The sequence below is a fragment of the Halichoerus grypus genome, chromosome 2 (assembly GCF_964656455.1).
Source record: "Halichoerus grypus chromosome 2, mHalGry1.hap1.1, whole genome shotgun sequence".
Classification (NCBI taxonomy): domain Eukaryota; kingdom Metazoa; phylum Chordata; class Mammalia; order Carnivora; family Phocidae; genus Halichoerus; species Halichoerus grypus.
In genome coordinates, this window is record NC_135713.1 from 70,636,344 (window position 1) to 70,655,763 (window position 19,420).

A 19,420-nucleotide genomic window follows, 5' to 3' on the forward strand; every position below is an offset into this window, starting at 1 on the left:
CACAATTGAGAAGAAAAGACCATTAATTCAGGCATGGGGAAGATTTCATTTAGTAAAATAAAAAGTTAAAATTCAAGTGATTTTTTAACTTGTAAAGAATATTAATTAGGAAATTTGAGTAAACTTTCTTGGAATCATCAGGACAGCCCTTCTCCCAAGTAAAGAGTAGGAAATTTTCCTTGCAAAATGGACTTTTTTTCCCCAAATGGTTGTTTCCTGCTGATTGATCTTTTTCCATTAGTTTTTATTGGGTGACCTTTTTAACAAGGTATTACTATGTTGTGGTTGTTAACTACTTAGAGTTTTTACCGTGATAATTATTTCTTTCAAGGTTTATATGAATATCAATTCCAAATTTTGTAGTTAGAAGGTGAAAAAGTTAAAACCAACTTTAACATGTAATTTTATAACCTCAACTTTTGTAGTAAATCCAGCTAGTGATTTGACTACAATCACATTCATCCCTCTGGCCATCCACACCACTTTTTCCCCATTAGAACACAACCGCTTTCCCTCGAGAATATCCAAATTTATGCTCCTTGATTTTTTCAACAACTCTTGTGCTCTAAGATAGTGAAATACAAAGTTGTACATATTAACACCTGGGCAGGCGAGTTCATTTCCTATCTGCTGAAATCACTGAATTAGATTTGGTGCTATCTTGGAAGTTCACTTAAGGCAATTTCCTAACATGGAAGCATTCAGTTATAAATCTAAATCAAATCAAACACTGAAATAAAACAAAATTCTGAAGATGTAATTTAGTATGATGTCCATTTTAAAAAAAGAGAAATGCTTGAAGATGAAAGATCTGTTGTTCACTTTTATTTTCACTAAATTAGTGCCATTTTCCATTTTTGAAACCAGTGTTCACTTTCAGTTTATCCCAGAAGTTTAGATTATCATGAACATTTGACGATTTGTAATTGAATGCTTACAGGCTAAAGAGGTTTTGCTCTTTCATTTGATGGATTGTGTCATGCTGGAGCCTGGCAGTACATTTTATTTGACCTTTCTCCTTAACTCCATTCATCTTAAAATCCTTGTCACATGAGTGACGGGCCATCATGATGTGATAGAAGACAAAACTTCAAAAAGATGCATCACCTTGTCAGATAAATGCAGATCAGAAATCCTTTTTTAAAAATGTTGTGTGAGTTAGAGGACAACTTAGGCTAAATTAGGTTGTAATATTGAAAAGTAGAATACACTTTCGAGATCAAAGATTACTGCTGGAATAACTAGTAAAATTTATAAAGGAAAAATCAGAATGATTTTTATGATGTTTCCTATAAAATGAGAAATGTGCAAGACACAAAATTTGCCTGAGAAGGTGTTAGTGAAAGAAAACTGTTTAATTAGGGGTGTATACACACACACACACACACACACACACACACACACACACCCCTTGTTAAACTTTGGGCATTTATTTAAAAAAATTTTTTAAAAAACACCTTTCTTTTTTTTTTTTTAAAGATTTTATTTATTTATTTATTCCCGCTGAGCAGGGAGCCCAATGCCGGGCTCAATCCCAGGACCCCGGGATCATGACCTGAGCCGAAGGCAGACGCTTAACGACTGAGCCACCCAGGTGCCCAAAAAACACCTTTCTTTATAGGGACATATACAAAGTTTAATTCATTCAGGGCCCCTGATACTGCTAAGAATTTTGATACAACTGAAGATGGGCAGTTTTATATCTTTTGAGCAGAAATCAACTCTCTCCTCACAGAACAGACATTACTGAAGTGAAGAAAGGAGTAGATTTCCTCATCTTATGTAGGTCATTCATCTCACATCCAAGGCTTTTTATTACAAAGTCCTGAAAGATTCTCTGCTTTGTGTGTTTATACCAACAGACAGAGGCCATTCATATTGTAAATCAATGAACTAGTTGGCAGGATCAGCAGTGATTTAGTGGTGGAATATGAGCACAGAGTAAAGACATTGACCTGACACATTTTTATCCTATCCCATGTGAATAAATTTCTTCTATCCATGGAAGAACGGTGAAATATGAGACACAAAATAATCACAGCATAGAAATACTATTGTCCTGGAACAGAAATGGAGAGATGTAAAGAGACCTGAGTCCTCTTTGCTACAAGACACTGGAATCTGATAAAATGGTGAAAAAAAGAGTGTACAACTCTACACTCATATAGACATATATTTTCTTTTTTCATTCATATACTTCATATACATGACTTCTAAGTCATGTGCTGTGTATTTTTTGAATAATAAAGCAACCATAAAAGGCAACTGAAAATAAACTATCTACAAAATTTTACATTTATGAATTTAAAAAAACATATACTCTGGGGGCACCTGGGTGGCTCAGTCGAACTCTTGATTTCAGCTCAGGTCATGATCTCAGGGTCATGAGATTGAGCCCCACATGGGGCTCCATGCTCAGCATGGAGTCTGCTTGTGATTCTCTCTCTCTCTCCCTCTGCCATTCCCCCTCTTCCCCTTCAAGGCATGCATGCTCTCTTGCTCGAATAAATAAATAAATACATCTTAAAAATAAATAATATACTCGAAGCAATTAATGTATTTTTATTTCCTCTCTATGATAGTTGTATCATCTATTTAATTTAGGTCATAAATTTTGCCCAATCCTTTATTCTTCGTAAGAATATAAAATCACTTATAATCCAAGGTAAATTGATGCAGCCATTATAGAAAACAGTATGGAGGTTACTCAAACAATTAAACATAGAATTATCACATGGTTCACCAATTCCATTCCTGGCTATATATCTGAAGGAAATGAAATCACTATCTTGAAGAGATGTCTGCATTACATGTTCAATGCAACATTATTCACAATAGCCAAGACATGGAAACAAATTAAGTGTCTATCAATAAATGAATAAAGAAAATGTGATCTATATACACAATGAAATATTTTCCACTGTAAAAATGAGGGAAATTTTGCCACTTCTGATAACATGGATGAACCTGGAGGATATTATGCTTAGTGAAATAAGCCAGACACAGAAAGACATTAACTCTATGTTATAATTTATATGTGGAATCTAAAAAAGTCAAAACTCATAGAAACAGAGAGTGGAATATTAGTTCAGGGGCTAGGGGGTGAGGAAATAGGAAGATATTGATCAAAGGGTACAACTTTTTTCTGTAAGATTAATAAATTCTGAGATCTAATGTACTTAGATGATTATAGGTATTAATACTTTATGCTTAAAATTCGGAAAGATAGTAGATTTTAAGCATTGTCAACACAAAAAGGGAAAAATATGGCATGTATTTTGTGAGATAATAGATGTGTTAATTAACTTGATTGTGGTAATTTCACTATATATATATGTATATATTTTCATTGTACACCTTAAAAATCACATCATGCAACCTAAATATAAATAGTTTTTATTTGTCAGTTATACCTCAAAAAAGCTGGAAAAAATCCAAAGTGGTATAAAAGAATGTCTTTTGGCAGTTCGTATTAGGACAATTTTGTCTTGTTTTAGTAATTTCCCTTTCCTTTGCTATTAACTGTTCTTTTTCAAACAATGTTTCTTGGTGTAAGTAAATTCCAACAAGAAATGACATTTTTGTTCTGTTATTATTGTAGAAGGTGTGCATCACCTGCAAAATCTGTTGTATAGTATTGTTATTCTCTTTCTATTTCCTTTCCAACTTAAGTACAATCATGTGAATATTATGTATATTTAACTGGAAATTATTTTTTCTCTAAATTCTCAAAGCTAAAGCTATCTCAGTAAGTACTTGCTTTCCATAAGCATGTTTTTGTAATACTACAGTAGATTTGGAAGAGCGTAGCTTTCAAAATGCAAACTATTACCTACTAGAATATACCAGAAAAAATGTGGCAATAATGAGGTAAAGAAAGATATTAACAAGTAAGTTTGAGGGAAATGAAAAGATTATTTTTAAGGCTGACTTTTTGCATCAATAAATGCTTGCACACCACCATGTTTACAAAATCCATCTTAACCCTACATCTTTCTATAACCATCCTGTGGCTCTGCTCCTATTTATAGCCAAACTACTTCAGAGTCACTACTTAAAATTCCAGTAATTCTGCTTTGTGTGTATGTTGTTGTTAGCATTAGCAACAGACTAGTGCATTAATGTACAGACAAATGCATATAAATACATGTGCAATTTCAAGTATAGTTTGAAATGAACCCTTGAGCTAACAAGTTTTTTGACCTAGTTAAGAAATAGAAAATTTGCCAGTATCCCCAAAGCCTTACATAGAGACTATAAACCACCTCCATCAACTGTATGAGTAACCACTCTCCTGCTTTTATGTTAATTATTTAATTGCTTTTGCTTTTTTAAAATCACTGTGTAAATTATTTAAAATTATTTTAATTTGACAGCTTTAGTAAAGTATATCAAAAAATTGAATAATATATATTTGCTTGTGTCGTCCTCTTTCCTAAATACTATGTTTGTGTTTTTTATGCATTTTGCATATAATCACAATCCATTTTTGTTGCTCTAAAGTGCTTATTATAATTTATTTACTGATTTGAGTGTTGAGGGACTTTTGGGTTGTTTTCAGCATTTGGTCATGCAGGGCTGACATGAACACTCTTGTATGTGTCTCTGGTGTTAACATATACACCGATTTTCCTTAGGGAATCAGTCTAGGAGTGGAGTTGCTAGTCATAGGCTAAATGTATCTTCAACTTTTCTGATACTCTCTACCTGTTTTCCCAAGTCAATATACCAATTAAAATGCTACCAGAAGTTCTTGTTTCTCCACTTCTTCACCAACATTTTGTATTGACAGACTTCCCTCACCCCCCTCAAATTTGGTGAATGTATAGCAGTATTTCTCTGTGGTTTTAATTAGAATTTTTCTATTTCTAATTAGGTTAGGTGTTATTTAATGTTTTTATTTATTGGCCATTTGTATTTTCTCTTTTGTAAACAGTTCATTCAAGTTGTTTGCCCTTTATGATAGTAGAGTTTAGTTTTTTGCCTTGTTGATCCTTAGGAGTTCTGTAAATATTCTGGATGCTAAGATACTAGGTTAAATTTATGGCACATACTTTTTCCACTATAGGGCTACTATTTTAACTTGCTTTTAGTTTATTTTGATGAGAGATATGTTTTAATGTTATTCTGATTAATCTTTTTGGGGAGGTTAGTGTTTTTTGTCTTTGTTTTAGAAGTCTCAACATATCCAGGAAACATACAGACACTGTGTATTGTATTATTTTCTAAATCCTTTACAGTGTTGTTCTACAGTAATTCATTGAAAAATCCTGTCCTTTTCCACCAATATGCAGTTACACCCACATAAAATATCAAGTATCCATGTATACATGAGTTTAAGGTTTGTATTTCCTGCCTAGTTGACATTGATTTATCATTTTTTCACTATAACAGTGTTTTTATTACTATAGATTTATAATACATTTATTATCAGGTAAGTCAAGTCCCCCTAAACCATCCCATCCTTCAAAATTTTCTTGGACAATCATGTGCATACATTTTTAAATTCATATTGATAGTTTAAAAAATCTGTTAATTTTTATGGAGATGGCTTTGAATCTATAGAGAAAACTTGACATCATTAAAATATTGAATTTTGGATCTTTCCATTTATTTAGGCTTTTATAAATGTCTCTCAATAAAATTTTTATATGAAACTTCCATGCATTCAATAAATCTATTTTGATATGGCTTTGGTTTCCACTTCTCTACTAAAACTTCCTTTCCAGGTTCACTATGAGTAGTCAAAAAAAGGATCTATTTTCAGTTTTCATCTTGCTTGACCTCTTAGCAATATTGACAGAGTTAACTACTCCTTCCTGGATCCCTCTTTCCTTCTCTTCCATGACATGAACAATCCTAATTTTCTTTCTAGATATTTTTTTTTTCAGTTTCCTTTGCCAGACCTTCTAAGGCCTCTTCCTTCTATCTATATTGTTTTTCTAGCTAATTTCTTCCTTTCCCATAGCTTTATATCTCCTCTGTTTACCAAAACTTGTAACTTAAAAAGTATTTTTTCCCAGACCTTTCTTATAGTAATCTTTCTAATAGGCTTTCGATATTGATGCATTAGAGTGATCCCAGTATTAACATTTCTCAAGCTGGACCCTTGATTCCTGATTGAAATAACTTCTAAAAAAGAAGAAAACAATATTTAAAAATTTCTCTTCTATCTCAATAGATTATACCAACATCTGCCAAATTTACAGAGTAGCTAAAAGAAGTCTTAGTATTTCATCTTTCTTAAAATATTTTATTATTTCCTATTAATTTAGAAAATAAATCTAAATTCCTTGATAGGACTACAAGACTTGATAACCTGACTTTTATATCTCTTTTCATTTTTTAACTTCTTTCTCCACTCACTATCTTTCTCTCATTCCTTTTTCATTTTCTGTAACATGTTCTTTTCCCCATGACAAATTTTGAACATATTGTCAATTGTTTTCTCCTGTTAAGCCTCTCTTCTTTCTCTTCTAAAACTTCATTTATTATTCTGATTTCAGCTTAAATGCCACTCTCAAAAATACCTTCCATGACTACTCTGCGCTACCTAAAACAGTACTAAAATCTACATGTTATATTTTCTTGAAATCCTGGTGTGTTTGCGTGCGTGTGTGCGCGTGCGTGCGTGTGTTTATTCTCTCTTGCATTATATCGTAAACTCATAGAGCTCATAGAGTGATTATCACACATGAGCTACTAACAACTGTGCTGTGGAATAAATGAATTGATCTGAGATGTAATAGAGTCACTGCTTAGCATTAAGAAGACATCTTTGAATAATTTCTCATCTTTTTCATAATGTATTCTTTTTAAAAGATTGCTATTAATACAAGTCCTTATGTACAGAATCATACATATCAATTCCAACTATGACCCTAAGGTCACTGGAGTAAAATATTGTTCTAGGCATTTAAATGGTAAATTTTTTATTTATTAATTCATCACATAACTAAGGGAGGCATACTTTTAATGATGCGCTTACATGCCCAAATTGAAGCTCATAATTATAAACCTTACTAAATCCCTCAATAGATTATATGTGTAGTGTATTTACATTTTATATAACAGTTAGACCATAAAATTAATAGGAAAAAGTTTATACCTAAGAGCATAAATCTGGGATTTTATTCTATGATGTAGTCTGAAATGCAGATACGTAATTTAGTGGCTGACCTTAGATATTACCCCACAGTAAATTTTTTGTCCTCTACCTCCTTTTTTATCTTCGATCTTTAGAACATTATTTTACAACTCTTGGTCAGCATGCTGACTATTCTTAGGTTACCTATATACAGCCATTCCTTTTGCATTTAAAATTGACTAATCCCACAAAACAAAGCACAACAATCTTTAGTCTCATAACACTAAGACTATTGCCATTTAAAGGAATTACCAAATATATTTTTTAGAAACAGGATTATGAAATGTTCAGATGAACTGAAGAATTAGGGAATGTACATTCTGATACCTTGATTTTACAAATAAATTATTTTTGGATTGATAAGTTTTAATATGCTCAATATTGAAGTTTTCTAGTTTTACTTGTAATTTTGTTTCCATATTCTGTAGGTTCAGGAAAGATTTAAGAAGGATAAATTTTAGAAACATTTTCAGTGAAATCCAAATGTAAATTATTTCTGTGCCCACTGAATAGCTTCAGAGATCTTATTGGATTAAATGAGAATACCATGTGTGACAATAAAACAGAGTGGATTTGTCTGCTAGGGCTGCCATAACAAAATACCACAGACCAAGTGACTTAAACAACAGATATATTTTCTCACAGTGCTCGCAACTTTGGGTACTAGGAAGAACTTTCTTCCTGGTTTGCAGATGGTTACCTTCTCACTGTGTCCTCACATGGTTTTTCGTTGGGAATTTATTCATGATGTTTCTTCTTCAATCCTATTGGTGTCCCTTATGACCTTGTTTAATCTTAATTGGCCTTTAAAGATCCTGTCTCCAAATATAGTCACAATGGGGTTAGGACTTCATATGGATTTTGTGGGAACACATTTCAGTCCATAAAACCAGGTATTCAAAATATTGATAAACTCGTTTTTCATTATTATTGAAAATAACAAATAACTGATAATTTGTATTAAGTAGACAAGAAGGATTTTTTTCTGATATTTTCTAATGAAAACTAAAGCTGATTATGTAATACCATTGTAACTAATTGAAGATAGATGACATGTAATTATATCACACACACACACACACACAACCTGCATGCATATTTGGGAAACAAACCATTTGCAATTCAGATTTAATTTTCCCTACATCAGTGTTGGATCTAGAAGTTTTCTACTGGCGAGGGTTAATGAAAGAATTCTGGCCTAGAGTATCTATGTGGTGAATGTGTATGGGAATGTGTATCTATGTGTGTTATGTTTGTCCTTACTGAAGAAGTAGTCTAGGGAACTCACCTTAAAGCTGTTTTTTCTTAGCAAACTTACGGATTTTGCTTAAGTTTTATGTTTATTCAGAGGGACACTGAATTTGGCTCACCCTCCAAAACATCTTAGGGCTTCTCCTGACCTAAATAATGTCAGCACATAAAGCAGCTAACTCAGTCTTAGCAAAACTTTTAAAGATATGTGAAGACTAGAAGCTATAGGATGTTTTGAAGTATGCCAGCACTAATTGGAGAGAAAGGGAAGAGAAAAATTTAAACTACATTGAAAAAAAATCAAGATATTTTCACATAAATCGCTCTGTGTCTGTTTACCTCAACAGATAAGGACTGTGTGTTTGTGTGTGTGTGTGTTTTCTACTCTTAACGGTACTTATATGGTCAATCTGTACTATCAATTTTGTAGTAGATGATTGTTCTCCAATCATTAGCTTTTAATACCACAGCTGTCCTCAGTGTATGATAATCAAAGCTTCTAAGATTTTTATCTTGCGTGCTCAACAAAATTTTAATTTTTTACTACACAGCCCTCAGGATGTGCTATACAAGATATGCCATGATGTATAGCTAATTAAAATTATTAAAAATTCTACAGTGCCTACTTAACAAACAGTCATTTAATGGCAAATATGATAATACAGATAAAAATATAAGTGGTATGAGAATAGAAAGTGATGCATGCATACATTGAGGAACACACATACACATGCACACATTTTGTGGCAGGGGTGGTGTGTGGATAGATATGATTATGCCTGGTCACTAAAACAACATGGAATTCAGACTGCTAAAAGTAGGAAAGATAACAAAGAAATCCAAAGACCAGAATAAATTATTTCTTTGTGTGCCTTTTAAAATTGTATATTGCTTTTCATAAGAATTTGTATTTTTTCCCTACCCCTGGCCCATCATACGAATTTCATTTCTTGGAAAGTTTACTCCCTTTTCCAATGTTTGATGTATCCATATTTAATGTAACTAAAATTTGGCTTTTTTTAGTTAATCCTGTCATGAAAAGTATACTTCACAATAATGTATCTCTTCTCAAATATCTTATTAACCATAAAAATTAATCTTTCTTATTTTTTTTAAAGATTTTATTTATTTATTTGACAGAGAGAGACATAGCGAGAGCAGGAATACAAGCAGGGGGAGTGGAAGAGGGAGAAGCAGTCTTCCCATTGAGCAGGGAGCTCAGTGCTGGGCTCCATCCCAGGATCCTGGGATCATGACCTGAGCCAAAGGCAGACACTTAATGACTGAGCCACCCAGGCGCCCCTTAATCTTTCTTATTATCTTTAAAGTTACCTTCCTCCTTCCAAATTCTGTAATCAGAGTGGTTCACATTGAATCAAGCCATTTGGAGAATTGAGAATGGTTAGTTATTTAACATGATCTTTTGAACTGGATGACACTCTTTTTAAGTTGGACACTACATTGAAGAATCTCAAATTTTTTATTATTAAAATGGATATAAGCGCACTAACCATTGTTTTGGAGGAAATCAGCTTATGTAAAGCAAATAAACACTCAATACGTGTTAAACAATATTGCTTTAAAAGCATACCAATATATTTGTTCTTAAAAAATTTGCCATGCTACATGTAAATCATTTCATGATTTTCAAGAAAACCCAAATCTTAAGAAGTAAAGAGGGCAGAATATTTTCTCTGTTCTTTAAATTTGAAAAGTAATACCAGAATGTTAATTTTTAATATTTTGTGTGGATTAAAATGTAACTTGTAAACTTCTTTTGTTACACTAGTGTGACTTGGTTTGGGGGGCGATGGAGGAGGAGTGGTGAAAAGGAGCAAGAAAAAAGTAATACAAATTTTTAATAAAACAGTGCCGTTCTGCAATGGTGGTAATGCAACTACATAATTTGTTTTCTTTAAGTGGCTCAAATAGTTCCATTACCACTGTGAATAAACCATTCACCATTGTGGTTAGAAAAGTTTACTTTAGCAATTTCCATGCTTAAGGCCTCTCACTAAACAATGATTCTGTGGTGGTGACTTTTTGGTGTGTCTAATTGTCCACAAAACTAAGCCTGAAACTGGCATTTCATGTCATTTAGAAACAAGTATTCAAAATAGAATAATAATAAAAGATTTATAAAGCTGGTTACTTAAGAAAAATAGGGATGTTTCAAATGTCAAAGAAGTTTATTTCTATACACACATACATATTAAAATATTGTGGTTAAAAATACAAAAAAAAAACGAATAAAAATTACAATAAAACATATTGATTGGAAATAACATTTGCTGTCACAGATTTCTTTTTTAACAATCAATTTTCATCAAATTTATTGTTTAACATTCCTAAGGTAGGCAAATGACACTAGCAAAACTTTTAAAATTCATCTAATATTTTCTAAAATATTTACATATTCTTAACATAGCCAAGAAGTAATTGCCCTGTGTACGTATTTTGTAGAGGTACAACATTACCAAAGATCTCTGGTTTTTAAAACTTATGTACTTTTTCAAGGTAGAAAGAAAAAAAGATTCTTATTGTAAGCCCATCTGGAAACTGGCGTGATTCTCAGGACAGGCTGAGTTTTAGCTGGCCTCTGAGAATATTTACAAAACCTAGGGAAATTTCATCATTACAGCTCTCAATGATTAAAGCCAACATATCCAATAAACCTCTATTGAACTTTGTGCTGAGGTTATGAACATGATGCAGAGATAATTTGGAGTAGGGAAGGAATATTTCGCGAGTACATAATGAGTTTTTGGAAAAAAGAAAATGTGTGCTTATAAAATAATGGGACTGATTTTTCTTTCTAGTCTAATAAAACTAACAAACTGCTTATAAAATTAAAATAAAAGAGTTTTCAGTATTTTAAGAATAGTCAGCTCGATGAAGTAAGCATACATCTATTGTTGACAACTTTGAAGTGGACAATATACAATTGTCATTTTTGCTATGGTAATTGGTCAGTTAATTTCAGTAACATATAACCACATCTGGTACACAAATGCTAAAACTTACTGTCAGTACTATCTTAAATTTTTATACCAGTTCTTTATATAAACATATTTAATATTATAGTATTCCTTATGGAAAAGAATTACTAAACATTTTCTATTGAAATGAGAAGGTAACTCAGTCTAGTTACATCTCTTTATGATCATTGAAACATGACAGAAAATACGATTTTCTATTTCCAGCTAAATGCTTCTGCATAAAAGGATTTTTTAAATCTAACTATATTATGTTTAATCAATTCTTTTAAGAATAATGAGGTTTATTATTAGTCTTCTCAGGGGAAACAAGCAAGTAGCTTTCAAGCAAATAAGTGAATTATCTGTAAAATTGTCATTGACAAGGAACCTATATTTTTATGCACGTAAGTAATGAAGGAATAAAAATGGAAATTGAAAAAGTCTCATATAAGATTCTTTTAAACATCTGTGCTTGGTCATTGTCTACTGTAAGACCCTTATCATACAATCATAACTACCTAAATTGTTTTGGCATAAATTCATTTTTTTCCTCATTTATTTGATTAAGTTAAGCTAGCTCCATCTATCCTACTATACAGTGAGACTTTTCTGGAAAACTGCTTCAGGACACCCAAATCTTGAACCTTCAGGAACAGAAGTCTTCTTCCTTTTCTGAATAATAGCTGTTTATATATGGTATTGGTACTCATAACATTTGTTAGGGAAAATCATTCCCAAGTCCAACCTTCTAAATCAAATACATCTTACTTATTCCAAATTTCAGACACATTTCATACTGACCATCCTGGCATTCATCTTTTCCTGACTTTCTGACACAGATTTGACCCTCAATAATCTAGTTAATCAGTTTTGTTTAAGATCCCAATCCTGATTGCTTCTTATTTTATCAAGTACCATACTATTTTAAGGCAAATTCTCCTTTACATCTGGTGAACTATGTGTTTAGTATTTTCAAATAAGGTTATTAGCACCTGACTAGAGAAGCAGATTGATGAAAGAAAACAAAACATAACTTTGACAACAGAAAGCATAGAAGATTTTGGGACATGTATCATACTCAGTGGCATAGGAGAGTCTCAAAAAACACAATTTGGAGAAACAAAGGGAGTCAATGAAAATGAGTTAATATTTTCTGTGTACTTGGAAATGATAACAGAGAGAAGAGGTCTAGGATTCAGAAATTTGAGCTGGAATGTAATAGGATATAACAAGGTAATGGAGTACTTGATAGCTAGGATTAAAAAAAATAACAACAAAAAGCCCCCCCCCCCAAAGAAAAACTGAAAGGAAAAATCTACACAAGTCTTAGGGGGAAAAATAAAAGATTTTATTGACCTGTAATGATGGTATCATAAATGTAACATACTCTAATTTGGACAGATCTTTACCACAAGGCACAGGTAATAAAATAACTAATTTTTATTGATCTTACTAAGACATAGTTCTATGGGCTTTGTTATCTTAATTCACTTAATAGTCATAATAGACCTATAAGGTAAGAATTAATAATTCCTCATTTTTATAGATGTTAAAACTGAGGCTAGTAACATGTCCAAGGTCAACAAGTTTGTAAATGGCAGACCCAGGATTTGAACTTGGCAATTTGGAGTCAAAATAGCACTCTTAATGATTATCCTACCATATTCTCCTTTAATTGAGTGAGGAAGGCAAATTGAGTAACCCGAAGATTATCAGTAAAGTATAGGAAAGCTATAGCTGAAGGATGCAGTATTCTATGGCAACTCAAAAGAGGGTTATCTACATGATCTCAGAAGTTACTTTTGAAATTAGGTAAATTTAAAATGCATGAAGAAAAAAAGAAGAGAAAGAAAAGACTAATTAAACAAAAGGTTCTAGGTTTCTAAAATTATCTTGAGAGTAATAAATTCAATAAATTATATTAATAACATTTTGTTTTAATACATATTAGAACATAATAAGTCATTATTGAAAGAAAATTTCAACTACCTCCATTTTGACCTCAGTCTGTGCTTTCTAATTAATTAAGTTCTTCTTTCCAGCTTATCTCTTAACTCAGGCAAAATCTCTTAACCCAGGAGGCAAAGCTGCCAAAACCACCCCCTTAAACAATAGATACTACCCTGATGCAGTCCTGTGTGAATGACCCCAAGACAATGAATGATCGACCTGACCTTAATGCCCACCTGCATGTACCCACCAACCTTTGATCCACATTTTTCTTTTGTAAACCTAGAAGTATTTTCAGCACTTTAGAGAATGTCTTTGAGATGTTAGTCCACTCTCTACCCAGTGTTGGCCTCACTGAAACAAATTCCTTTCTTGTTTCACCACCTCTAGTCTCTCTGCCGTTGGATTTTGTCAGCAGCAAGTGGCCTAACCTGGTCTCTTTGGGACCCCTGGAGCCAGGTGCTATTGTACCATTGGGGCCTGGTTTCATTATCTATGCAGTAATCACTTGAGAATTCATGAAAAGAATAATAAAAAATTACAAGATATTTGTATAGTAACTTCAGAGGATATCAAATGGCCAGTAAAGACCTAAAGATCTATTCAACTTCACGGGTCACAAGGAAATGCAATTATACTTCTGGATACATGTCCAAAAATGTCTATTGTTTGTGTGCATGTATGTATGTTTGTGTGCATGTATGTTTCACCAAAAACACACTTACAAGGATAGCAAAACTCTTTGAATAGTCCGAACTGGAAATGACCCAACATTCCTCTACACTGGGATGAAGAGATAAACTGGTATAATCATACAATAAATTTAATACAACACTGAAAGTGAACAACATACAACTATGAGTCTCACATATATAATGTTGAATGAAAGAAGTCAGAAAACCTATACTACATGATTCCATTTACATTCAGCTTGAATAAAGTAAAAATTAATCTCTAGTGTTAGATGTCAGGATAGTTATTCTGTGAGTGGAAACAGTGATGAAAAGAGCTTCATACATAGACTCTGGGGTACTGTTAAGACTTGATCTGCTTGCTGGCTACCCAACTCTATTCAATTTGTGAAGTCAGTAAGCTGTGTACTTGTAACTTTTATGTATATGTTTTGTGAATATTTTATTTCAGTTAAACATTCCGTAAGATTAAATTTCATAGATGGAATTAAATATAGTGAAATGTGTTCCTCAAGTGTGGTACAACATGAAATGATATTTAAAAGGACATTGTTTATTTTTAGTAATTTTGTCAATAGAAGATACTCAATTATCTGTACCAGTTATATATATATATGTACATACACATATATATCCATATCTATCTATCTATCTATCTAAATCCTCAGTCATTTATTTGATATAATTTAAGAAATAGTATGCATAATAGCATTATGATTATGGACTGGGAACGAAAATCTTGGTGCTTAAACTTTTCGAAGTTATAGAGTTGTGCATACTTTTTAATGTTTCATTTCAAAATAGCATTCATCTAACTGATTGTGAGAGAAAAAACATAGTTTTAGCCTTAAAGGTTCAAAGCAAATAGCACATAGTTCCTTTCAGTACTTGGTGCTAAAATTAAAGAAATGATCCTTAAGCACTAATAGCATGAAAAAAGTTGCCCTTAATATATATCCATTTGTTACATGGGTAAGTCTTTGTTTAGGTAAAAAAATAAAATGAATGAGAAAGAAGCTTTCTGGAACTTGGCATAGTTTCTGTATGATTTATTGTGTATGTAACATATTTTAATTCAACACCATTTTGAAAATCACCAAGGTTTAATTTTCCAAGAATTTCTTGGAAAATAAGGTGAATGAATTTGGAAAGCTCCATTCTATTGTCTGAAAATCAAAAGATACAAGATATTGGTTGAAGGAAAGGACTGAACCATAGTTTCATAAACTATTTGCTTTTTTCTTCTTCTGCTCCCCATGAACTGTTAGCCAAAAGGAGATTGTAGACCACCTTCTTGGTAGCATTGCCACCTAGAAATATGAAATAAATAAATGATATATATTTTACAATTATATATCATAATTGTTTTGTAGCAAATAAATAAATAGAATCACAATCAGAGATGAAGCAATTCTTCCCAGGATAAGGGAAACACATTATTAACCACAGCTGAAGGAAGCAGAATAATGGCCTTCCAAAGATGTCCTTGTCCTGATCCCTTGGACTTGTATGTTCAATATATGACAAGGGAAGTCAAACTTTTGGATTGACTAAAGGTTTCTAATTGCTGGATAAGGTGATTATTTCAGATTATCTGGGTGGGTCAAATGTAATCATGAGTCCTTAAAACTGCAAAAGAGAGAAGATCAGAAAAAGACATGTGAGGACAAAAGGAATGTCTGAAGTGATATGATATGAGAAGAACTTGAGTGGCAGTTGTTGGCTTTGAAGATGGAGAAAGAGGGCCAGAAGCCAAGGAATGTGGCTTGCTGCTTAGCTGCTGGAAAAGTTAAGAAAAGGGATTCTTCCATAGACCCTTCAGAAGGGAACACAGCCTTACCAACACCTTGATTTTAACCGAGTGAGTACTGCATTGGACTTGTAACCTACAGAACTTAAGACAATACATTTGTGTTGTTTTAAGTCACTAAATGTGTGATAATTTGTTATATCAGCAGCAGAAAATTAATACAGCTCTTATGGAGCTGTATTTTCCAAGCAGCAAAACAGGTATGCTGTTGCAGTCAACTCTCAAACTGCATGGGCATGGTCTGGGCACGAGAACAAGTGTTCAGCAGTTTGTACAAAGCTGGGTAAGGAATCTCAAACTTACTCTGGTTTATAAAATATAAAACATGCCTCCACAAGCACATTGGTTTTGGAAAGCAAAAGAATATGCTTCACTGTGCACTGTGGGGGAACTGGCAGAACAAAGACTGGTTCCAACCAGAGCTCCTAATGCTGTCACTGAGGCCTGAAAAGCACCTGCTTACACATCATCTGCTTTAGTACCTCTGTCTCTGATTATTGGGCAGTGTTTCAAATAGTACATTTTGTGCCAATCCAAAGCAGTTCTATCTGCATTCCCTGCAGATCAGCCTCTAAGAGCAGAAGGTCATTGTGGACTCGCAATAACTTAGCAGTACTTTAATGTGTGATCGAAGAAAAAAGATGGAGCTATGAAATGTGGTTTGAGGTGCAATTAATTCTTGCTGATGCAAAGGAAAATGACGAATCAGGTAAAAGAAAAGGTTAAATTTCCCTTTTGCTGCTGCCTATAATTGTGTTCTCTCAGGATACAAATAAACAGGAAAAGCGTCAATCAGAGTCAAATATGTTGGAAAACTGCTGAAATTCAGTCCTGCCAAAGTTGGCATCAGATTGAGCTGTCTCTGGTACTCTTTGCCAACAGCCAAAGTGTAAGCCACAGAAAGAATAACTTCACACGGAGATCCTGAATCTGTAAAAATTGTTCATTCGTGAATTGGCAAGAAGTAGATGGAGGAGACAAAGTATATAGAGTGAAACTCCAAGGTGGGAGTGTGTAATTGCTGAACTATAATTTTAATGAAAAAAATGTAGAGATTTGTTCCCAAGGTCTATATACAAAACTCAAAAAAGAAGAATAAAAGGTTGGGTTCATTCATATGCAGTGTATGAATCACTTTCAAACAGAGGTATTAATTTTGCTACTAGAAGCCAGAGCATGACATGGTCATTGGATTAATTGGATCCGTACAAAATAGATCAGATTGCAAAGCTTGCTTCAGCAATTTTTTTCCCTCCTCTTTTACAGTCAAACTAGGGATGCAGGGGTAGACTGAGATAAAATGTCTGAGTAGAGTCTCTGTGAATCTAAATTTCTCCAGGTTCAAAACACTAGGGAAGTGAAAGTGACATTTATGTATTTTATAACTTATTTTCGCTGTCTCTGATTATTTCAGATTGAATGGAGTTATGGAAATATGGGACCTTCTGACATCTCATGACTGATGAACTATAGCTCTGATTTTTATGATGATTGATTTTATTTTTCAATTGTTTTGATTTCTGAAAATTTAAACACCCACTTAGCATGAGATTGATAATGGTTATTTGTCATGTAGAAAATCTGACTTAGATTTATGGAATTGCTTGACATATTTCAGACCTACTTATACGTGCGAATCCCTATTATTTTGTTCATATATGAATTTGCAATAAAACTAGAATATCTGCTATTAGATTAGCATTAGAAGGGCAAGTTCTTATTACTGGTAGCACAAATTCTGGTGACAAAAATACTGTAGTTTATTATATTACTCGCAGAAAAATGTGTGTGTGTGTTATTCCCTTCAAAATAAGCCCCTCTAACAATATCAAATTAATTCAAGAGTGACTGCTCTGAGAGGATGAACCACTATCAGATCCTCAAATAAATTTTTAAACAGTCATTGTGTGTGATAAAAAAAAAGAAGAAGAAGAGTTCTTTCTTGGTCCCAGCTGGCTAGCAGGCATTTATTATCTATAATACTTATACATGTCACTGTGAGTTCATCAAATCTAAGAGATTTTTCACTTTCACTTGAAATAATCATAGAAATTTTGAGTTGGAACTGACCTAAGACATAACCTTGCCTAACTACCCACCCAAAGTAGAAATTACCAATGTTAGTATCTCTGACAAGTAGTTATCCATTCTAGATCTCAGATACTGCAAGTGACAAGAAACTCAGTGCTCTTTGAGTCAGGTCACTTCATTGTTGAATAGATCAGTTTTCTAAAAATATTGTCTTGTAAGGTAAGTAATTGGCATCTTCTTAATAGATATCTGTTGGCTCTTTATCCAGTCTCTGCAGCTCTAAGACTAATTTTAGCTGCTCCCACCTTTCTATCACCTTTGTCTCAACATTCTGTTACCTTTATTTATATCTTTGCTCTTTTGACATGTTCTCCATGTTGTTGACCGTGTTTTGGATACATGCTGACTTTTCACCATATTCTTAAAACTCGTGACTTGAAAACAGTATTGGGTTTTTCTAGTGTAGCCTTCACGGTGAGATATTGGCTGTCAGTCTTTTGAAGAGTATTATTTCATTAAACATGGTGTTTTTATTATTATTTAAATAGTCTTGTTTTCTTGGGCCTCAAAATAGACTTTTGGTTTATTTCATTTTATTCTGTCTGAATCTATTCAACCACACAGCTATCTAACTACCAAACCCCCTCCACTCCCTCCACTCACACATTATTTGCAATTTTTTTTTAACATAAATGCAGTACTTTACATATTCCAAATGCCAGGGTATATTATTGTATTTTTTAATTATTATTGTTTCATGTAATGTAGTGGTAGTTATTCCCCTAGCTTTGTGTAATCTTTTCAAGCCTGGCTTCCAGGTCTTCATCCAAGTCATGCATTAAAAAGAAAAAAAGTTTGATAGGAATGAAACCAAAGATTTTATGGCATATTATGATCATCCTTAATATAGCCTTCTTTGGTATGATATATAAGTCCTCTTGACAGTTGAATGAAAGTTACCTGAAACAACCCATAATGTCATTAGAATTTCTAGACATTTTCTGATTACACATGTTCTGACTTGAACTTCAATTCCCTTAAATACGTGTTTGTTATATTGAAGGAAGTTTTATGTCCCATTGTATGTCAGCATTATGCTAGCTGCTCTTACCATTTAGGGATAATGTACTGCATTATTTATTAGCATTTTGGGTAATTACCAACTTATCCTCAACTCTAGATTTCCTGCAACTATTATTTTTGATTAGTACCATTTTTAAAATTCATCTTTGGACATGGATACTTCTTCCATCTTTTTCAGATAGTATTTTCAAATATTGACTTTCTGTCAGACATATTGTTTCCATTCTACGTGTCTCTTCAGAATAAAAATTTACAAATCTTTAGAAATAGGGAAGTTATCATTTAATAAGTTATAATAAGTTACATAACATAATAAGTAAATGACTCTATTTGGTGATATATATTTTTAGAATCATTCTCCTTTCTTGAGTCATATTTCTCTCATAGTTCCTTCAGAATGTCTCATCAAAGACTTTTTTTTCTTAATGACACTGAAAAGTATATTCCAAATATCTAAGGTACACATATTGCTCCCCAA